Raw genomic sequence first — 24918 nt, 5'->3', positions numbered from 1 at the left:
GAGATCATGATGTCTACTGCTTTTTTGTTCTCTATTTCTTGGAGTAGAAACTGAACTCATGGGTTAGAACTTAGTAAACATTTTTTCACTTATTTTGGCCAATTCCACCAGAATAAGATCTCTGTGAGCCAGTATTCTCACCTGCTGGTATTTTATACAATCTATCTGTGTGCCATCAACGTATCCCAGAGGCTCCCTGACACAGAGCTGGCAATTACAGGGAGCTTTGTGAAATCCAGCCCTCTTTATTATAATATCAATAAACCTGACTTATAATGGCCATTGATGTCAATGAAGTTTAAATGTTTTACCACAGTCATTATGTCATCGGGATGCTAATTGACATTAATACTAAACATAACTTATGACTAATTTTTATTGCTGTTTTATGAACTCATGTTCTTCATGCAGGCAAGGAAAACACTGCATATAACTTCCCTGTTTCCTGTTCCTCAGTATGAAAACAATAGTTGAGTCTATTCAGAGTTTCAAACTTGGCATTTTACTGTTAAGATTTTAAACTTTGCCCTAAATGTGTATATGTAGTCCTATGTGTAGTGTCTCTGATCCACCGATGTAGACCAATGGCTCCCAAATGTGTAGGCCTATTTAAGTTGTAAAATTCATAAAATTATTCTCATTAGTTCCAAAAGTCTAATAAGTAGAAATATACTTATTCCTGACTGTGTAACAATGGCTATTAAACAACATTATTTGTTTTGACTAGAATTAGCTATTAATTCCATATGATGAGTCTTTATCTCACACTTAGTTTTGATGAACAATTTGAGATACACACATACTTGCATACACACATACAGAACACTATTACTTAATATAGACTATTTGATAGATCAAATGCTTCAGAACATTAAATTCAAGGCAAATAGACATGAAAAGGAATCCTTGGTCATAAAAGAAAATTGGGATTTCAGACATAAATAGTATAGTTCGGCCAGTATGAATTCACACCTAATCAGATAACAAGAAATTGCAGAGAATTCCACAACACATATAAGCAACACCATGCCTAGGCAGTTTTCGGTGCCTGTGAGCAGAAAGAAAACATATCCCTTCCTAGTGGAGCTTATGTACTAGTAAGAATAAAACCTCACACAATACTGCCAAAAGCAATTTACTGGATTGTAGAGTGAAGAAGTATTCATGATCTAGAGAAGAGGAGGTGGTGTCTCAGTGATAGTATTAAAACTGGATGTGGAAATCAGAACACAATAGAGATTCTGAGTAGCAGTCATAAGGGCCCTGCTTTCTTTAGTAATCTTCTGTAAAGCCTCTTTCTTTTTCTACCAATTTCTATTTCTCCATGTGAAGATGCTTTGCAAGGCAGGACACTTCTCATTTTGAGAGAATTATATTGTTCCTCTGGTGACTGAGGTTATTTTGTGGGTGGACTATTTTATGCCTCTTCTGATACACCTAAGTGCAATTGTACTATGTTCTGTGTGCTATTTATTGATTAGTTGTACTGTGAAAGGGACAGAAAATATTACATATTGATGACCCATGTGGGATTTACTCCTTTTAAGCTATGAGCTCCTTTCTTTTAGGACACAATATCAAGTAAGTGTTATTTTGAAATTTTATCTCTGTAATCTACTCCTTTCAAAGAAAACAAACAAACAAACAACAAAACATAATCTGTAGACAATTTATGGCTCTCTCATAAAAGCACTGTAACATCTAAACTCCTATAGCATCTGACAGCTGGATTCATTTTATTTTATTTGGGTGAGTAATAGTATTTTAAAATAAAGCTGTATGTCATTGAAATGCTTAAAGACATGCTAGAATATTTGTTAGAGAATTTCACAAAGGTTGTATACTTAAAAACAAACAAATTAAAAAACAAACAAACAAACAAACAAAAAACAAGAAGGGGACAGCAGGTGGCATAATGGTTAAGGCACTGAGTACCCACATGGCCAGACATGGTTGTAGTCCCAGACCCAACAGCTTAAAAATCACTCCAGGCATATGATATGTGTGTCCAAGATGCTAAGAGGAGACTAGAGAAAGGATTGCAATGTGGCCATTCCTCTTGAGGGGGTGGTTTCTCATTTTCCCTCTCACTGTTTTTGTCTCTCTGGTGAGTGCACAAATGAACAACATAAAAAGGGGAAGTGGTATATTGAAAGATATTTAAAAATGTCTTGATAATTCCAACGGAAAGAATACATATTTCATATAAAAATTTGACCTTAATCGGGAAGATTGAACCATAACAGAAGATAAAGTATGAGACTGAACTGATGAAATAGCATTTTATGACTTTTGACTAAAACACTGCTGATTTTCTTCTAGATTTTGTTTTCTGGTTTAAAGGTTTTTTTTTCCTGTCTTGAGCTGTCGATAGGTTTGTGTACCTACTATTTGAACAGAATCCTAACCTGTTTTCTGGCTTTAAGTTTTAAGCAAATTTCCATAGAATTTCTTTGATTTATTAAAGCTAAAACTGCTTTTCTTGAAATTAAAAAATGTATTAAAATATTAAAAATACTTATTTATGACTGTAGTAAGCTATATAGCATCAGCTAGATGTGACCTTATAGTATATTCATTCTACTCAGAGTTTCACTCCTAAAGTCAGACATGTATTCACAAATATGTGTATAGAGGTGGAGAAATATGGTTTATATATATATATATATATGCATACACAGATATGTTTATATACATATATATATAGATATATATATATGTATATATATACACACACACACACACAGAAATGGAAAATTATTGATGATAACATGTATGATTAAGCCACTATGCAGCATATACTGGATGGGAAATCATATTTTATATGCTGTAACAATACTCAGGATATGAATATTAATTAATTAATTAATTAATTAATTAAAAAAGTTTCAGAAGAAATGTTGTAACTGTAAAGATGTGATTAAATGTAAATAAATAAATAAATTTTAAAAATAAATTTTTAAAATAAGGCCGTTTAATCTAAAAAAAATTGACCAGCATGATTCAGAGAACATGTCCAAGTAGAATAAACTTACATTGTTGCTGAAGATTCTCATTTGTTATCTCCATAGATATAATTTAAAAATGAATGGATTTAATTGCACATATATGGAATTAATCACCCTTGTGTCTTATTGTCTATGAATGTTTATATGAACTAAAAAAATTGACTCTGCAAACCATTAAAATTATGAAGACTATTCATTACAAAATATTATATATCTATGATCTATCTATTGACAGAATTTATCTTTTGACAGATTCTTGCTATGTTGAGATCCTCATCCCAGAGCCTCCTGAATAGCTGGGACTAGGCACTTCCACCATACCCAGGTATTTAGGATGAGTCAAGATTGAGCATGGGCCTCAAGTGTGGTCTTAGCCTGCTGAGTAGCAGCATAACCAGTATGTGCTGCTGACACTGAGCCTCATATATATTATGAGTTTGAACATGGTCACAAATGGACTCAAGCTATTTAGGAAGAGCTCACTAATTTTTCCATGGTATATAAGGGTATTTGTAGTTAATTAAAAATATTTCTAAATACAGACATTTTACTCACCTAATACTCTCAAAGTTTTACAACAGATTGTGAAAGCTCAAATGAATTATAAAAATACTTTTATTCAAAACTGAAATGGGGGCCAGGCAGTGGCATAGTGATAATACAACTAGACCCACATGGGAAAGATCTTGGGTTCATATCCTACTACCTCCTTGAGGACATCAAGTGCATGCATGTGTGCCTATAATCTGGGCTGGCTAAGACTGGGAAAGTTGATCTTGGCATAAAGACTCTGTTGGGGATTCTCTCTCTCTGAAGAAATAAATGAATCAACAAATAAACAAAAAATCTGAAATGAATCAAAGACATAGAAGTCGTCCTATTTAGCCTATTTAGCCTACTGGGTAGTTTATGTCACAGATGGAAAAAAGTGTATTCTTGTTTTGCAGAGGGCTGGCATCAGGGATGCTCTCGCTAGCTTTCTCCCTGATCGGTGGTTTCATGGGACTAGACGCTGCTTCTAGGGTTCTGTGTAGGAAGGCTAAGGAGAGGACCAGTGCAATGATGAAATCCTATGTGATACATGTGCTAATACCTCTCCTTGAACATCTGTCTTTAGTAAACTTAAAGTCATCAATATTTATAATTTTTTTGCAGTAACTGATATTAAAATGAGATAGCAAGAGCAGAGACAATGAAATAGTCATGAAGTAAAGATGTATAGACATGGAGTAGGACATTTTTGGTGCCTCAGATTGTGACAGTAGAGTCTAAATCAAGTTAAAGAGAGAAGTTGGGGGATCTCATGGAATGGTTGGTTAGAGACATATATTGTAGTATCTTTTCAAGAGGAGAGCCCCCAAAAGTTGGATATGAACTACATTTCACTCATAGAAGTAAGGTAAGACTAATTGAAAACAAGTGTAGGACTCTGGAAAGTTTTTGGGACACTGAGTCTTGACCAAAAGACATAAAAAGGAGATCTATCATCTGAACTTGGAAAGGACCTAGAGGCAAAGAAACCTCCTACAATAGGGGAGAAGTAAGCAGGACTCTCCTCTGAAGATTCTGATTCACTGATTCTACCTCAGACTCCAGTACGATAGAAGCAAATAGAATCCAACAATACATTAAAAAGACTGTACATCATGACCAAGTAGGAGTTATCTCAGGATGTAAGGATGGCCCGATATATATTTTTTAAAAAATGTAATATTTCACATTAACAGAAGGAAAGACAAAAATTATGTAATTATGTCAATTGATGCATAAAAGGAATTTGATAAAGTATGATATCCATTTATAATTAAGACTCTCAACACAACAGTTACATAAGGAACATTTCTCAACACAGTAAAAGATACCTAGACATACGTGTGTGTGTGTGTGTATAAAACAAATCCACATCTATCATCACACACAAAAGTAAAAGCCGAAAGCCTTTCCTTTCAAAACTGGTGGAAGACAAAGATGTCCTCTTTTTCTTCTCCTGTTCAGCATAGTACTGGAAATCCTAACTAAAAAATCAGATGAGGGTGTGAAAGAAAAGGAAATCCAAATTGTCTGTATTTGCACACCATATAGTTAAATAAATAGATAAACATGAATAATCTATCAAAAATCTCTTAGAAGTGATACACAAGTTCAGTAAAGTCACAGGATACAAAATCAACATACAAAAAAAGCTTTAACTTTTTTGTACATTAACAGTAAATGAACAGAGATAGAAATTTTTAAAAATTCCATTTATAATGGCTACAAGAAAATAAAATATCTAGAAATTAAAAAATGAAAGCCCTCTATGAGGAAAATTGTAAGATATTGAATAATGAAATTGAAAAAGACAAATGGAAAGAGATCCCTTGTTCATGGAATGAAAAAAATAAAAACATAGTTAAAATGTCAGTTTTACCCACAGTGATCTACAAATTTAATGCAATTCTTAGTAAAATTCCAACACCAGTCTACATAGAAATAGAAAAAAAAAAACCATAGAATTTGTATAGTATCACAAAAAACCCTGTATCAGCAAATCAATAATATGCAGAAAGACTAAAGTTGGAAGCATCTCACTACCTGACTTAAAAACATTTTACAAGGCCATATTGACCAAAACAGCATGGAACTGGCACACAACAGGCACAGAGACTGATAGATCAGGATAGAGAATCCAGATAATATCAGATTTTAATAAATCTAGCAATATGCAGCCAACTGCTTTATGATAAAGGGCACAAGACAAGAGTAAAGTTAGTCTCTTTAATTAATGGTGCCAGGAAAATAGGATATCCACCTGCATAACAATGATTCTTGATCCCCAGCTCTTACCTTTTATAAAAATTAACTCAAAATTGGGAACCAGTGGTTAGCGTAATGGCTATGTCGCTGGGCTCCTACGTAGTCGACCGCGGTTCGCGTTCCAGACCTGGTGGCTTAAAACTCACGCTGGGCACGTGTGCGTGCGTGCCCAAGATCCTGAGAGGAGAAGGGATTGTGGCGTGACCATCTTCCCTGGGGGCGATCTCTCGCTTTCTGTCTCTATGTCTCTCTCTGTCTGTCTGGTGCGCGTACGCGCCCTATAGTGAAAATCTTTCCAAAAAAAAAAAATTAACTCAAAATGTATTGAAGACATAAACATAAAGCCTCCAACCATAAAACTACTGGAGAAAAACACAGGTGCGCTTTGTGTGCTGCTGATGAGAATGTAAATGAGTACAGCCACTGAAGAAAATGATAAGGAGTTTCCTCTAAAATCTCAAATTAAAACTACTGTGTGATTCAGTAATCCAACTACTGGCTATATACCCAAAAGTCAGGAAATTACTCAGTTGAAGAGACATATGCACATTCATATTTATTGCAGAACTATTCACAATAGCTAGGTCATGAAATCAACTCAAGTGCCCAACAACTAATGAATGGATAGGAAAATATAGCATATATACACAATGGCATACTACTTATTCATAAAGAACATCAGAATTCTGTCATGTGAAACAGAGTGGATGAAGCAAGAAGATACAATGCTAAGCAAAATAAGCTAGACTATGAAAGCAACTACTGTATGTCCCTACTTAACCTACACTGAGAGTCTGCATGCTATAGAGGAAATAGAAGGTCTTAAAACCATAGAAATGGAGAGCAATAATAGATACCAGTAACTGCCTGGGTGGGGAGTTGGGAGAAAAAAAATTTAATGGACATAAGAATGCATATAAATGAGAGGAAGAGCTATGGTGTCACACAGCAGAGTAAAAATTCTGGGCAATCAATACATACTTCCAAAAAAATTAAAAACTTAAAGAACTACTGTGAAATGTATAAAATACAATGTAATGATCAATATTGAAGATGAATATGTGTATATCTTCATTTGATTAGTATATACTGGTTACATGTATTGAAAACCACACTGTACCTTTCACAGTTGTATATTGAATATACATAATCCAGAAATCCTAATAAAAGAGAGAGAACGAGAAAGAGAGAAAGAGAGAGAGAGAAGTTTGACAGAGTTTCACTTATGTTGAACATCAACCATCTTCATTCTTCCCATTTATGGCTTTCATCTCACCTCTACGAATTGAGTTATTTTTCATTCTCAATGCCTTTTCAGTTGTTCTACTTTCTTAAAGCTAAGACTTCCAGCAGATAGTGAAAATTTTTTATTGCAATTCTATAATCATTCTGTGCTAATTGCTTTATTTCATAAAGCTGTCTTCCGTAACATAATTATTTAATGATGATGTAGTAATTACCTACTTTAAATTGTATGGTCATTCTACTTTGACTTAGTGAGGAATCTAACATTTAGCTCTTTATCACAGCTGGGTACGCCAACAATGCACCCAAGAAAAGATATGGAGCATGAGATCACTGACTCACAGGCTTGCCAATGCACATCTTCTTTAAGCGGGTCTCTTTCTCTGATAGAATTCCAGTTGAACATATGGGGAAAATGAAGGAACAGAAAAGACTTAGAATGTAATTCAGTTCAATTTGCATACCTTCTGTCTACAATTCTGCTTATTTTAAAAAAATGTTAAAATACTGATTAAAAATTGTTGCAAATATAAGGAGTAGATTTATTGTATTAAGTGAATTTATTTTCTAGGAGTTTAGGTTTAGAAAATAGTGGCATAAATGCAAACTTTCTGAGATAATTTTTCAAGGTCATAGTCAATCTCAGAGTGCACAAATCCAGCTACACAGACTTAGTCAATTTTTCTAGGCAGCTGTGGACAGGCACAAAGTATAATAGATGTATGTATTGGGTTGAGAAAGTTTTGGTGAGCCTTGCTACATTTTACTTCCAGAAAGTCTCTCTCCCTTTTCTTCTTTTAAAGAGTAGTTCTTCTCTCCTTTTAGAATTTCCTCTCCCAGCATCTTATTCTTGGAATAAAAAACACCTTTTATGATACTTGATGAATCCCTGTCTCTGCCTACACTATGTCATGAGTAACAATTTCTCTCACTAAGTTTCTTAATAAACTAGGGATTCTACAAAAAAAATACCATAAACTGGGTGGTTTAGAAAATAAACATTGATCCCCGCCCTGCTGCACTAGGCTGGACCCAAGAATTCCTCCAACTGTCAGCCTGTCTTGTTCTGATGGCCCGCTCTGAGGAAATGAGCATGCTGGACTTTGGGGAATTCAACCAGGCCATGTAGCAGCACAGCAGCAAGACCATTTTCACCTCTTTTACTGAAAAACTGCTGCCTGGATTGTGCAAGGCTGCATCAGTCATACAAGGACTAAAGCATGTTCATGAAGGATGTGTGTTTATCCACTGTGTGTTATCTTCTTATAAGGACTAATAAGACTCACAGGGCTTATATAAGATAATCCTATCATGAGGGTTCCACCCTCATGGCCTTATTTAAACTGAGTTACTTCCAACAAGCCCCATCTCCAAATTCCATCACAATGAGTAGTAGTACGTCAACATATGGATTTTATGGGGACACGCATATTCACTCCATAATACAAAGGAAAATGCAGTAATGAAACCCATTTAATCATCATCGGGCATCTTGTTACAGTTAATGCCACCATTTATTTCACTTGGATGTGTCTGATTAAATAAATGTAAAAAATAAGAGACAGACTGAATTAAGATCAATGATCTTAGATTGTGTACTACTTGGTAAAAATGAAGAGCTGGTTTCCTCACTGGCTACACAGTCCTTCATGGGTTTTACTGGGCTGCTCATCTTTTGTTATGGTGTATGTGATGAAGTCACCACAGCCTTTAGTGAAAAAGGGAGACTTTTTAGTGCCTAGCACCTTGAGACCAAAGAATTTTGCTGGTAACTATATCTTGGAAGACCCTGAATGAAGGTGGCAGAAAAGGGAAAATGTTGATTGGGGTGTAGACAGTTCAGGCAAAGAGAAACAAAGGTAAGTCCTGGAGCTTGATGGGAAGCCAGGGGCCAGCAGTTCCTTCCATAACAATTTGTTAGTAGGAATCAAGAAAGCCGAGAGGAGAGTTGACAGTTGACTTGGTAACACACAAGAGTACTCAAGGCATCCCTGATCTCCCTGGTACTTCATTTCTCCCTCTTTTCTAATCATCCTTCATAGAGCCTCTCTTTGATTTATTAATACTTGTCAGAGTTTGGACTATGTAATGGGGATATGAGCATCACTGATTTTAAGGGACTAACTGGTATCTGTGATAACAAACCATGAGAGAGTGAATTCAGGGTGCTTGAGGGCATGTAGAAGGGGACACACCTCAGGATTAGAGCCTAGTAAACTCCTCTTAGATGGTGGCTAGAATGGGGTGATGATAGAAATTGGGAAAAGTTGCTGTCTAGACCCCAGGGCTTATATATGTGTGTTGAGGAGCAGAACACCAGAACATGCATTACAAGGGATAGTTAGAGAGACACCAGAGGCTGGTCATAAAGCTCTTTTTAAAAATATATAGTAATTTGGGCATGATCTTGAAGGAAGTAGGGACCTGCTGAAAGATTTTAATCAAGAAGTGAAATGATTAGATTTGAGTTTTCAAAAGATCACTTTGGCTGCTGCATAGAGAAAGGATCAGGAGGAAATAAAATTTATCTATTATTCATTAAGGTATTGAAAATTGGTGGGAAGCATTTCACAGACAAGACATATCTCCATTTATTTATAAAGTTCAAAAGAGAGACTTAAGCTCACATTTTGTGACTTAGAAAACCAACATTTAAAACAAATAAATATGGGAGGAAGAACAATTTGTGTATGAATAGTGCTTATTTCTTTTCTTTTCTTTCTTTCTTTCTTTCTTTTTTTTTTTTGAGAGGTTTTTGGTATAGGGTATGTGTGCTCCCCAGAAAGACAGAGAGAGAGACCGAGAGCAAGAAATCACCCCGCAGGGGAGATGGCCACTCTGCAATCCCTTCTCCTCCATTCTCCTCTCAGGATCTTAAGCACGCACACATACGCACCTGGCATAGTTTAAGCCACCAGGTCCGGGACTCGAATCGTGGTCGAGTACACGGGAGTCCAGTGACATAAACATATAAACATTGCGCCAACTGCTGGTCCCAGAATAGTGCTTATTCTGAGTTGAGAATTTTTTTTAACATCCCCCCTCCCCCCCCCCCCCCCTTTTTTCCCCAGGCAGTGTGTACTTGCTGGAGAGAGACAGAGGGAGAGGCAAAGTGAGAAATCACTCCCTCAGGGAATGGCTATGCACATTCCTTTCTCCTTCATTTGCCTGTTAGGATTTTGGGCATGTATACTCTCATGCCCAGCATGTTTTCCAAGCTGCTGGGTCTGGGATTTGAACCACGGAGTTGACCTTATGGGATCTAGCACTGTAGTCATGACGCCACCTGCCAGACCAAGAGAATTATTTTTTTAACAAATTTTTTTCTATTACTCTTTTTTTTTTTTTTAGAGGTTTTTGCCTTAGGGAACGTGTACTTGCTGGAGAGAGAGACAGAGACAGTGAGAGGGAAAAGAAGAAATCATCCCCCTGGTGAGGTGGCCATGCCATAATCCCTTCTCCATTCTCCTCCTGGTATCTTGGGCACATATACACATAGACCTGGCATGAATCTCAAGCTACAAGGTCTGGGACTCAAACCATGATTGGGCATTTGGGCATCCAGTGACATAACTACTATGGCATTTTCTGGCCCCATATTTTTTTCTACTAATCTTTAGGCACATACTTCAGCCACTAAAATAATGTTATCATTCCATCTGGATTGTTCTTAAAAATAAATAAATAAATAAAAATCCACACAAAAACCAAGACAGAGAAGGATCAAGAGCAATCAACATGTCCTACCCTCAGTATTATCTGAAACAAAAAGGGATTCTTATATAGACTTATTGTCGTAATTTGTCAAGGCTTGACCAACATTTCTCATTTAATAGTCACTCTTTGTTGACGAGGACCAAATAACACATTACAACCTGTCTGACACTGCTGAGCCAAGCTTAGAGACCCCCAACTAATATCAGTGACCTAGTTTCCGTCACATGTCTATTATTTCCTGCTTCAAGGTATTTCCAAATAAGAGAGTGATAAGAGCAACTGCAAGGGACTGAATATATGAGTTTGTAAGTTAGAGCTTTTCTCTTCCTAAGACCAGTAGCAGAGTTGGCATCTGGTGCTGTATCCTAAGGATATTGTCCTTAGCCCAGAATGATCACACAGCTGATACTCTGGCCTCAAGAGACACTAAAAAAAGATTGGGAGGAACCACCTATAGGTTGAACATAGGCTAAAAGGGGGTCCTGGAGAATAGCGAATCTCATTATAAATTTGGGGATTTTTAAAATCTCTGGCTATTTCTTTTCATATTCAATCAAATTCTGTTAAAATTGGAAAGTCATATTTGATTATTCTTCCTATAACCTCATTTAATATGAATTTCTAAAAGCATTTCTAATTTATTATTGTTTTTTATCTTTACATTTTCGTGCAAAAGTCATAGTATAATATATGATTGTCATTTGGCAGATGGGGAAACTGAGATGCAAAAATATTAAATAGCTTATTCAAGGTTATATAATTAACTAATAACAGAGCAAGGATAAGACCTTCCTAATCCTAACCTCTTTCTACTTATTGGTAATCAAAATAGATGTGGGTATATTAAGTTATCAGGAAAGTCATGACTTATTTTTCTATGCACAAATGCATCACGACTTTCCCAATGACCCAGTAATTAAGTTCTACAAAAAGTTAACACAAAGAGTTACTTAGTTCATCATACATGTGATTTGATTATTTGAACGTTTTCTCCTCCGGCATCTTTTCGAAGGTTGAGCAAATACCACCAAAGATAAAGAAAATAACTATGATAGAATGATGAGATTTTTGTTCTTTGAGGAAATATCTTATTATCATCCTATCTTGAAGGTTTTGATTTTTCTTCCTTTTCCAGCCTAAACAGAAGTTCCCTGTTGCTTTTCCTATTTATTTCTTTGTTTTAAAAAGTGAAGAAAGAAGATTAAAAGGAATTGGCAGGGAAATCTCAAAAAACTTATTCATTCAATTCAAATATGAGAGTATCAAGTAAGTCCACAGTTGTGGCAGACTGTAAGAGGGCAAACAGTTAAGTTGAACAGAGTGATTGCTTCATTGGATTTCATTGATTTCCCACGGTACATACTGTATAGGGCACTGACAGGGGATTTCAAGAAAAAAATAAATGAGACAAAATTCCCACATTAGAGGTGCTTTGCTTTCTAATGGGGGAAATAGTCTATATGTACACACTTGAAATGACTAAGTAAGAGAATAGGAAATATGCAATAGCTGTAAAATGACAGTTTTTGATTACAGTTCTTTTTTGCTGAATGTAATAAAATATTGTTTCAAACTGTGAAGTAAAAAGGGAATTAAAAGGACACCAAACTATCCTTGCCCAAGGAAGAATATTCAACTAAATATTATAAGATATTACAAGAGACTGGAAAACTCTCAAAAATTGATCAACAACTGGCTTCAAATCTCATCTCTGTACTCTGTGCATACTTTCTTTTTTCCTTTTTTTCTGTAAACAAGGATGTTGCTGCCCCACTATGCATGGCTAAAAATGGCTCCCTACTTTTCCCAACCATATATATTTTAATTCAAGCAATCAGGCCAGAACATTTAGCTGTGTCCGAATCTCATTTCCAGTTATCAGGACAAAGATTCTGACCAGTTTATTATGAGTCAAGTCACTACTACCTGATGTAGTCATCTGTGGCTGAATGGCAGAATCTATATACAAAAATAAATGCTAGATTAAATATCTGGGGGAGGGGTTAATTCTAAGAAAAAGCCATGTCCTGGTAATACATTAAAATTTCTTAGAGAAATTAGTAAACTAAAATTCAGGGGAAAAGTTATGGACTGAGATAAGTTGCTATAAGGCCTTGGGAAACGTGTAGTGCATGAAAATCAATAATATGTGGGTAGATGAAAAAGGATGAAGACAAGTGATCATTATAGCTAGAGCAAGAGAAATGGCACAGAGGTGAAGATGAGTCAGGTCGGTTTGAGGAGTGATGAGCAGAATGGTGTCCAGTCAAGGGTTCATGCTGTAGAGTTTTGGGGACATATCTGAATACAACTGACATGGGGGACACCTTTGGGATAGAGTTTATGCTTTAGGTTATAGATATAACTTTAGAAGTTGTTAGCTAATTTTTCTCATCTCATTAAAGTTTTCTGTTTTTATGAAATATATCTAGAAATATATAGTTAAAATAAGTAGGGGGAGTGTTTAATAATGAAACCCTGATGATCACAAACACTTCAGTTATAGAAAAAGGAGAAGACCCTAAAAAAAGCCTGAAAAAGAATGGCAAAAGAGATGGAAGAAAATTGTGTTAGAGCGAAGAAGAGGATTTCAAGCAGATTAATCAATGAATCAGCCCTAGAAAATTCGAGTAATATAAGGCCTGGAAAGTGTTCATTGGACTTGATATTTGGAAAGTGACTTGAGACCTTAAAATAAAAATATGTAGATAAAAAGGCAAATCGGTAGGGAAGATAAATGCAAGAGTCAGGGTGCAAAAGAGGGAGCACAGACACTGGGAGAATAGACTATGCCAGTAAGGAGATTATTTGTGAGGACGAGATAAGTGGAAAGAAGGGAAAGGAGAGGAAGGTGAGAACTAAGGAAAGGTTTGAAAATAGGGGGGTGGGGGGGGGATTGATTGATTGTAAATGGAAGAGAAAAAACAATGGGAAAAATTCACAAAAGCATTTCAGCTACATGGAAGTTTGTTGAAATGTGTTCTGGAGTGATATGAAGGGATACTATGAATTATATTTTAGTTTGCCAATCACTTTTATTTACATGATAATATTAAATTCACCTACCACATATAGACCATGTCTTAAGTTTAAAAGTAAAAGGAAAGGGGAGACCAGCAGTTAGCATAATGGCTATGTCACTGGACTCCCACGTAGTCGACTGAGGTCCGAGTCCCGGACCGGCGGCTTAAACTCACGCCAGGCACGTGTGCATGCATGCCCAAGATCCTGAGAGGAGAATGGAGGAGGAGAAATTGCACCCCCCTTGGGGGTGATTTCTCGCTTTCTGTCTCTCTGTCTCTCTCTGTCGTTCTGGCAAGCACACGTGCCCTATAGCAAAAAAAAAACCTCTCCAAAAAAGGAAAGAAAGAAAGAAAGAAATGTAAGAGGAAAGGGAAATTGAGAACAGAGTAGGAGTGTGGGAATTTTGTATGGTTTTTAGCCTTAAGGTGGTTGTGTTGTAAGAGGGAGAACCAGTAGTGAAAAAGCCTGAGAATGAGGAAGAATAAAATGCTCACATTCAGTTCTGAATAAAACACACAAGTGGAGGGTCAGTTTGAGAAAAGAATAGCCACAGTTCCTTTTTGGTGAGCAGTGAGGACAAAGTGTGGCTGAAATGTGAATAATTTGAAACAAGTTGGTTAACTTCTTTGAAACAAGTTGGTTAACTTTTTCACCATCCCAGTTTCCTCATTGGATGGTAGACAAATCTATAATCCAAGGTTGTGAGAAGACTGTTGCAAAAAGGTCAGAAACAATGGTACTCACTGAACACTGTATTACTGCATCAGTTCCTCACATTCCTCATATTCCTTGCAGGTAGTGAGGTTCATGTGGGTCATTCTGGTCATTGGACTTTGAGTGGAAGCGACACAAATTCCTTATGGGACAAAATCATGAAGGTCCAATATGTGACTCTCCAGTTGTATTCCCCCTGCCCAGCAAATGGAACATTCCAGATGGCAGAGACACTGTATGCCTGGGTAAAGTAGGGTTCCCCCTTTCATCCCGTCCCAAGTAGCATTAGTCAAGTACCACAGTGAAGAAACAGGGTTTTCTTGTGTGATGCCACTGATTTCAGGGTTAATTTGCTAAGTCTGTGTCATCTTGCCTAGTCTGATGACTGCTACTACCTGGGGCCAATGGCAGATTGCAAGTTGTTTCTAAAATACACATTAAATTAGAGCTTATCTCTATCAACACTGAAAATCCTCTGTGAAGTTCAGTTCACTTAAACTTTCTTCAAGACAATTCAAAAACCAGTGTTGAGCACCAAGCATGCACACTCTGCTGAGAGCTTAGAACACAAGTTTAAAAATAATAACAGTGAACATTTATCGAATTGTGTCATTCCAGGTGTAACTTAACCTCACAATAAAATTATGAATTAAATTCTATAGTTAACTTCACTTTACAATTGAGAGAACCGAGGACCAGAGAGGTTAGTTAATTTACCTAAAATAGAGAGCTAACAGGTAATAATGCCAGAATTCTAAACAAGCTGCTAGAATTCATACTTCCAATCAGTGTATTACATTTCTTCTTATTCATTTGTATCCACCCTGGGGTGGAGGTCAGAGTCTCTGGAAAGAATTCTGAAATTATAGGCCATGGAGATGGGTGTAGAAAAATTAGCTGAGGGACTTATTCAAAAGTAGATATCCTTTTAAACAAAAAATTGTCAGAGGGTGCCTGTATTCACTGGAGAGAGAGGGAGAGAGAGAGAGGAACAATGAGAAAGTATATCTCCCTCCCACCCCCTGCTGAATAGCGGATGGTTATGCTACAATCCCTTCTCCATCTCCTTCTTTTCAGCCTTTAGGGCATGCATTCACACATGCCTGGCATGTTTTTCAAGCCATTAGGTCCAGGACTCCTACTGTGTGGCTGGCCATATGGGGTTCAGCTGCCTTAACCACCACACCACAGGTTGGCCTGCTAAAGTACATATTTTGGGGTGAGCAGGAAGCATGGTAGTTAAGGTGCTAGACTCCCACATGGCCGACCATGGTTCAAGTCTCAGACCTGGTGTCTTGCTTTCTCTCTTCTCTCTGTTTCTCCCTATTGAACGATGTGCTCTATAGCAAATTAAAAAATAATAATAAATTAAAAAAATATTTTTAAAACACACACACACACACAAACAAAAAACAAAGTATATATTCTTCAGCCTTCCCAAATCTACTGAATCAGAAGCTCTGTTTAGGAGGTCCCCTGATTCTGACAAAGGATGACATATATTTCTGTTTATCAACCAAAGTGATGCCATGCTGAAATTCACTTGGCCTTAGAAGCTTTAAAATATATAATTCTGAAAAAAAAGTGGTGGGCATTTTTACTGTTTCAATAACCTATATTGAGAATTTACCATTATTTTTATATCATGTTGTTGAAATTTTGCATAATTGAAATATCATATAAAATGTGACTGTATCATATCTTATTTCCAGTTTGTCTATTTTAGGAGATGATAAAGGTTCATTCTCCATTGTTCAATCTGTTTTGGGAGTGTCTTTGAACATGTTTAAAATGGCTCTGCTCATCTTGCCGTCAGTTCCCTGCAAATCTACATCTTGCTCTGAGCCTGATGACCACTGTTGCTATGGAATCTGATGTAACATCATGCTCCAAACGTCAGCAGTGGCTTTGCCATTGGTGTTTTACCTGCTGCTCAAGTCCCTTCTCCCCTACACACCTTTTAGTACTCACTAACATGAATTTAGACTCCAGTGTTGTCTATGAGCCTGAAATGCATTTATCATCAGATTCTGAGCAACAAGGAAATGCATTTTGGGCTTCCTTTAGATAAAGATTAAGTTATTCCAGCAAACATGGATGGTGAAAATTTTTTTGTTTTTGTTGACCTTTCTCCCTACCACTTGTCCAGATGAGTCTCTGCAAAGAAAAAAAAAAAGCAGCTCCTCTAAAATAACACATTTTTTCTGGTCCAACAGAGAGATGAATTCACACACATATGCACACACACCACACACACACACACACACACACACACACACACTCACACACACACTCTACAACTGGCACCATAACTTTGAGTTATATTTGGCCCTTTGCAAAAAAACACAGGATAGGAGCCAACATCTGTTTAATCACTTGCCAGTTCTTCCTTTATACATAACAAATGCTGTTTGAGCTCAGATTCCCTGAGAGTCTGATTGAAGAATCACTGGCAACTGTGAAATCTGAAAGTTAAAGTGGAATATCCATGACAGGTAATAGCTGATTCTTTTTGCTGAGCTTTCATTTCACTCTTAGTTAAGGAATATTTCCTGCGACTATAACCTATAGAAAGCTATTGACACTCCAGGCTATATTCAAGATAGCTAAATGTAGAATAAAAATTTATTTTAAGCATCTGTGCAATACTTTGAAATACACACAGGATTTTTTTCCTGCTTGCTTTGCATAATTTCTGCACTCAACAATATCATCAAAGAAAAAATGAGCTCTTTTCTTTCAGCTGTTATACAGCCTGGTTTGTTAAAGAGGATTCCTCATCTCGTTAGACCAAGGAAGAAGATTCTGACCTCTTGTAAAGTCTAGGGGGACCATTTTATTGCAATAGATTCATGTAACCAAAAGTATATAGGATATATGAGCGGCTAAAAGTGGTTTAACTTTCTTCTGACTTCCAATACGATGTATGAGCTCTGGTCATTGGACTCTTAAGTACTGCCGGGTTTCATTTATTCAGTATGTTTCTCTAACATACACTATATGCCAGGCAGTTATTGCATGACTAAGGTTACAGACTTAAACACACACACACACACACACACACACACACACACACACACACACAAAACACAGTTCTTAACCTTAAGAAATATATTGCCTACTAAAAATATTGCATAAAAGTGAATAAGTATATAATTATAATATAAAATTGGAGTTAACAGAAATTTGTGCAAAGTGTTTTGAAATCTCAGATGTACTTGAATATACCTTATCTTCCTAACTTATTTTTACAATTATAAAATTGTCCACTTTTCAAAATTTTTCCCTGCATCCATTTTATAATAGCTTGAATTTATTTGGATGATCTTCTCTATTGACTGATCCAGTTTCTTCTTTAAAAAATTTTTCCTCATATTTCACAAAATATTTTATTAAAGTATAAAATACACACAGAATATGCTCTCTATTATAAGCTGACAATTCAATGAGATATCTTAAAGTAAATGTGACTATGTACGTACACACCGTAGTGGTCTTCTAGAGATGCCTTGTACCAGCTTTTGAGAGCCAATTGTTAACTATTCATGAATTTTGCAGCTGGTTGTTCAACTGTTGGTGGCTTGAAGTCAAAAATGGTAGGAATATAAGTGTCTTCGTTTCCAGAAAACAAACTGTTAAGCATTTCCCATCACTGACTAATCATTGCAGGATACTAAAGCATTACTAGTATTTGTAAAGCCATCTCAGTGCTATGTCCAGTTACTTAACCACTCCATCTTAGAGGTAATCACTAATTTGACTTCTAATGCTATAGGTTAATTTACTATTTTCAAATCATGTAACATGAAGAAAGAAGAGATTAATAGGGGTCTGAAATGTAAGGAATTGTTGGCAACCCTCTTTAAATAAATACAAATGAAATTACACATATGCAATTAGATAGTAGATAGGATCTAAGTAAATAAAAGGGGCTTCATTATCTTCACAGTAAATCCAACTCTGTTGTGTTGTGTGTTTTTTTATGGGGATGGGTCTGGCTTCTTTAATTTAGCATTGTGTTGCTCCTGTAGTAAACAGTGCCAGTCTGCGCATTTTCTAGAATTTACCACAATTTACAGGTCCATTCTGTAGAGAGACATATAAGTTGTTTCCACTGAAGGCTCCTATGAATAATCCTTCTACAAATGTTGGTGTATGTGCCGTGTGGCACATATTTGTTGCACTGTGATGGGACTATACCAAGGTGCTGCAAAGTGAATTTTTGATATTACAGGTATTCTTATATTTAGCTTTAATAGATAGTACCAAATAGTTTTTTCAAGTGGGGATACAAGTGTGTAGTCCCAACTGTAGGGTGTGGGAGTTCCAGTTTTATTTTATTGCTTAAACAGAGTATGTAAGACTTAAATTTTAGACATTTTGATGCTTGTACATTTTCCTAACTCCTATTAATTTTAACGTATCTTAAAACAAATTTGGTCCTTCGAATATATTCTTTGGTGCAGTTTTGGATATTTTAAAAATTAGGTTATTTATCTACTTCTAGTAATTTACAAGAATTATTTTTATATTATGGATATGAGTTCTATTTTAATTTTTATTATTATTATTTTATATTTGGATCACTATACATCATTTGGCTTGCACAGAGAATTTATCCAACATGCAATACATCTCAGACCAGTCCAGATGAGAATACTGTACATGTAATCATCAACAATAACCATTACTGTGTGCCATAAATGTCTTGCTTCTCTATTTTTTCTCCCTAATTTCCTTCCTGGATATGAGTTTTTTAAGGGATATATCCAGTGCAAATATTTTCACTCATTCTTTACTTTGGGATTTTGCCCTCTTGAAGATATCTCTTAATGAAGCTAAATTTGCAATTTTGAAAAAAATTGTTTTTAGTAGCTAGTGCATTATGCTTTCTGTTTGTGAAATCTTTGTCTATTCAAGATCATTAAAAATATCCTCTTACATTATTATTTTTTAAAGTTTTCTTGTTTTACTTTCATTAGAAAAATATCTATCATCATAGTGAAAAATTTTTCTGCCTGTCTTAGTTCTGTCAAGTTTTGTTTTATATAATTTGCATCATTCATTACAGAAAAATTTACACTTACATGTTCCTGGTGAGTTGGTATGTCCCTTCATCTTTGCTGATGCTCTAGCCTCAAAACATATTCTTTTTTAAAAAAATTATTATTTATTTAGTTTTACTTAGTATTGCTACTGTTTAAAATTTGCCATAGGGCACATGTGCTCACCAGAGAGAGAGAAAAAGTGAGAAAGTAAGCTGCCAGGTCCAGAACTAGACTGTAGTCCAATCCCTTAACCGCCATGCCACCTGTTGGCTCATCAAAGCCTAATTTTTAATAATATTTCATTTTATTTAATATTTACATTGAACTTTTCCCTTTCTTTTATTTTTAATCTACCTGCATCTTTATGTTTAAAATGTGTTATTTTGTCTATTTTTAATCTATTCTGATCAGCTTTGTTATTTAATAGTATTTATTTCAGTTACATTTAATAAAGTTACTAACATATCCAGAGATAAGTTTATCTTACAATTAGATTTATATTTCCTCAATGTGTTTTGCATTCCTTTTCCCATGGTCTTTTTTGTATTTTATATATTATTGTAAGTATTTTACATTTTCCCTATTGACTTGTTAGTTATACATTTATTTACTATTTGTATTACAAGAATAAAATACCTCATCCACATACAAAAAGGATTTGTTGGGTCTGTAGATTGTGAGATGGTTAAAGTGGCTGGATCCCACATAGTGATTATATTGTGTGAATCCAGACTCAGCAGGTGCCTGTGCATGTGTACTCCAAAAAATATTTTTCAGAGGAGAATGAAGGGGAAGGGATTGGAGGTTGGAGCTTTCTCATCTTTCCTCTTTCTCTTTCTCTCTCTTTCTGGTGAGTGCGCACACCCAGTGGTAAAACTTAAAAAAAAAAAAAAAAGTCATTTGTTTTTCCAGACAGTCAGACCAAAAGTGCGTGTCACAACTGCATATTACCAATGCTTGGCCTGTTATAGGCTGGGTGAGGAAGGGAACCTAGACACTGCATGCAGCCTTAGCAACTGCACAATCGTGCTCTCCCATTTGAACCACCTCTGCTGGGACTTGACTTTGACTCTAGGGCAGAGAGTTTTATGAGTTCATGAGTCCAGTCCTCATAAGAAATCTTTCAGATCAAAACTTTGTCATAGTAATACTAAAATTATTTGCACTTTCTTTATTTTACAAACTGAGATTTTATGAAGCTATAAGTCATATTTTGTTGAAACAGATTAGAAGTGAGTATATATATGAAAATGTAGCTGCCTTTTCTTAGGCTAACATTAAGAAAATTTGCGAAATAGTGACATGTTTTACTATTTAAAAAAATTGGTATATATAGTAACCACTCATTAAAATACTTTATACAAGTGTTAACAAACAATGCATTTTGCTATGGTATACATGTTTATGTTCCTTCAGAATTCATATGTTGAGGGCAAGCAGTGGCATTGTGGTTAAGACTCTGCATTCCCCATGGCTGACCATAGTCCGAGTCCTGGACTTGGTACCTTGAAATTCATGTCAGGGGCGTGTACATGCATGCCCCTAATCCCAGTAAAACGAACAAGAAGGGATTATGGGCATGGCCATCCCTCCAGGGGGTGATTTCTCTGTTCCTTCTCACTGTCTCTTTATTTCTGGTGAGCACATGTGCCCAATGGTAAAAACCTAAAAAAATTAAAAATTCATATGCAGAAATCCAATTCTTGTGAAGGTGATATTAAGACAGTGGGACTTTTGGGAGGTGATTAGATCATAAGAGTCAGTACCATTATAAAAGAGCTTCTTTCCTCAGGACGAGCAGATGGTGTAATGGTTATGTAGCTGGACTCCCATGTAGTAGACTGCAATTCAAATCCCAGACCCAGCAGCTTCAAACTCACGCTGGGTGTGTGTGCATGTGTGCCCAAAATTCCAAGAGGAGAAGGGAAGAGAAGGGATCGTGGCATGGTCCTACCCCTTGGATAGTGATTTCTCACTTTTTGTCTCTTTGTCTCTCCAGTGAGTGCATGTGCCCTATAGCAAAAAAAAACTCTCCGTGGGGTCCATGTGCCCTAAAAAAAAAAAAAAAAAAAAAAAAAAAAAAAAAAAGCTTCCTCATTCCTTCTACCACTTGAGTATATAGCTAAAAGGCACTATTTCTGAACTAGAAAGCAGGCCCTTATCAGACACTGAGTCTGTTGGTTTCTTGTCCTTGGGGACAGACGATTGGCACAAGGGTAAAATGTGATTCTCTCTGAGTATGACCTACATGGAAGATTCCAGATTTGTTTTTGGGGACTTTACTTCATGCCTATGATCTGGGGTTGAAAAGTTTGGGGGTAGATCATGGCATGAGGATCCTGTTGGGGATGCTTTCTCGCTCCTCTCTCTATCTCTCACCCATGGAAGTAGTAATTAAATTAAATAAGTAATTAAATAAGCTTTAAAAAACAAACTAAAAACTATTCCAAGTTTTACCATAGACATCTCTAATTTATCACAATCTACCTGCAAACATTATACTACATTGTACATTGTGAAAGAGCCTTGTGACAGTCTATTTTCATTTTTGCCCTCCATTTTTTATGCTATTGTTATACGTTTTATTCCTACACTGTAGAATATTTTATCTTTAAACAGCATTTTATATTAGCCCACATGTTTACCATTTCACATGATCTTCATTTCTCTGTGAAGATACAGGTTTCCTTTAGGGGTTATTTTCCTTCTGTCCAAGATTTTCCTTTAACATTTTCTGGAGTGTGGCCTGCTTCAGTGAATTCTCCCCAGAAAGAGACCTCCTGATGAGTCATAAAGATCATTAGTTTTTTTTTTGTTGTTGTTGTTTTTTCAGTCTGAAACCAGCCACTGTTTATTTACCGACCAGATTACAAAAACAATCATGGTGGATACCTTAGTTCATCCTTCTAATAAGTCTGTTGATCTGGTCTTCCCTGTTGCCAGCATCTCCACCTTCTACAAAATGGGTGGTCTTTTTCTTCATTCCACCCCATGGAGAAGATAATTTGAAGGGCCAAAGGAAGTTATTTGCTTCTTTGAAGCATTTTCCAACAGTATAGATTTTATGAATCAGATCCTCCATGCATATGATGCTGAATTTACCAAGAGATCACGCAATCGAAGAGTTATCTGTCAAAGCAATTCGCTTCTTATTGATTTTGCCATAACCACGTCTGTAGATCAGTTCATTTACTGACTTCAGGTTTGGGTACCCCCATGTAATATATGGTTCCACAATTCTCAGCTTGTTAATTGAGGCCTTGTTGAGTTTAACAAAGGTGCCATTAAAGATCTGGCGAAGACGAAGAAGCTGCAACACCTTTCGAACATTTGGGCTCACTCCATTGCTACCTCTAATGATGACAAATGCCAATTTGGGTTCTGCAGGTACATAGAAGTTGCCAGCTTTTCTTGCCATCCTGGCTATGCGAATAATCTCAGTTCTGTACATCTGTCTATATTCCTTATGATAGTGCTTAGCTTTTTCATAGATAAGTTTCCTCCTTGCCTTTCGAGGTATCTTTTGAGCAAACTTCTTTCTCAGGCGCTTGATATTCAGCTCTGCAAAATTCCTTCGCTTTTTATTAAGGATTTCTGGCACAGCAGGAACCTTTTTCTTGGTGGCTTCCGCAGCAGCAGGAGCCTTTTTCTTGGTTTCTGCCGCAGCAGGAACCTTCTTTTTCTTCTCTTGAACGCCCTCCATGCTTCCAGCCGGAAAAGAGGAAGCTCAAGATCATTAGTTTTGATGAGTGTCTGAATTAGAGCAGAAATAGATATGAGGGAGATATTTTAGAGGCAACATGGGCAAGATTTAACACCACAATGGTTGAATGGGGGTGAAGTGTAACATGCTAAAATGTGTCTTACACATCATAGCCAACACAATAATATATGAGTAAATACTAATACTGGGAAAATATATCTAAAAGTATTTATTATGTGACACTCATACCAATAGATTGTTTTGAAAATCCAGAATCCACAAAACAACACTATATTTAATATAAGAGTTAATATGTTTATAAAATAGTTTTTCTTGATATAAGAAGTAACCTGTGAGAAGATATAATAATTGTAAACAGAATCAGCAATGATAACAGTAATAAAAATACTTGATCAAAATAAAACAAAGATTTGGGACCAGCAATTAGCATAATGGCTATGTCGCTGGACTCCCACGTAGTCGACCGCGGTTCGTGTCCTGGACCCGGTGGCTTAAAACTCACGCCGGGCGCGTGTGCGTGTGTGCCCAAGATCCTGAGAGGAGAATGGAGGAGAAGGGATTGTGGCATGGCCATCCCCCCTGGGGGGGTGATTTCTCACTTTCTGTCTGTCTGTCTCTGTCTGGCGAGCGCATGCGCCCTATAGCAAAAAAAAAAAAAACCTCTCCAAAAAAAAAAATAATAAAATAAAACAAGGATTTAAGACACCTGGGGTAAGAAGCAACCTAATAAGAAATGTAGAGAGTTGAGACAAAATTCTAAAGAACTTCAAGAAAAAATTATTAATTAGAAGGTGTCACTTAACATGAGTATTTGAATAGGTCTATGCTTTCTAATCGAATCTATGAATTGGATTAATTCATAATAAAAACTCATGTGGATTAATTTGGTAATGTGATAAATTGATTCTAAAGTTTATTTTGAAAGAATGAGAGCATAATATAAATAATATGCTTTAAAAAATGATAAAGAGGGGCTGACCTGTGGCATAGTGATTGAAGCAGCTAGAGGCCACATGGCCACTTCTGAGGTTTGAGTTCCAGACCCTGCAGCTTGAGAGACATTCCTGGCACATGTGTGTACATGTTTGGAGTCCCAAAGGGAAGAAGAAATGGAGGTAAAGGGATTGCGACGAGGCAGCTCCTCATGGGGAATTCTTTCTTGCTTTCTCTCTCTCTCTGTCTCTCTCTGGCAAATGCACATGCCCTGTGGCAAAACTTAAAACAATGCTAAGGAGACTTGTGCTATCAAATATTAACATATATTATAAAGTTATAATAATGTTAGTTCTAGAATGAATAGACAAGTTAGTGAAACAGAATAAAATTCATGGTTCTATGTAAGTGTATGTGATGATTTATTTAATAGTGACAATGGGACATGACTATGGGACATACTGATGGTGAAAATAACAGATGATAATAGTGGGCAAGAGCTGCTACTTTATCTAAATAAAGCTAGAGTTCTACTTTCTAACACATGTTAAAATAAACTCCAGACAGATTAGAGATATAAATGTAAAAATAAAAGCACAAAATTACTAGAAAAATGTAAGTAGATATCTGTATCATCTTGAGTTTAAGCATTTTCTAACATAATAACAAAGATAGAAACCTTTAGAAAAATGACTTATTTTGGTTCATT

At 36.2% G+C, this 24918-nt stretch overlaps 1 pseudogene; it reads right to left on the bottom strand.

Annotated features, from left to right (window-relative positions):
* The window catches only part of LOC102481201 (heterogeneous nuclear ribonucleoprotein D0 pseudogene), a 55897-nt pseudogene extending 41289 nt beyond the window's left edge, over positions 1–14608 (bottom strand).
* Positions 14609–24918: the final 10310 nt, after the last annotated feature.

This window comes from Tupaia chinensis, unplaced genomic scaffold, assembly GCF_000334495.1.
Source record: "Tupaia chinensis unplaced genomic scaffold, TupChi_1.0 Scaffold000622_1, whole genome shotgun sequence".
NCBI lineage: Eukaryota > Metazoa > Chordata > Mammalia > Scandentia > Tupaiidae > Tupaia > Tupaia belangeri.
Note: the sequence above shows the minus strand (reverse complement) of the source record. Positions and strands in the feature narration are given on the sequence as shown.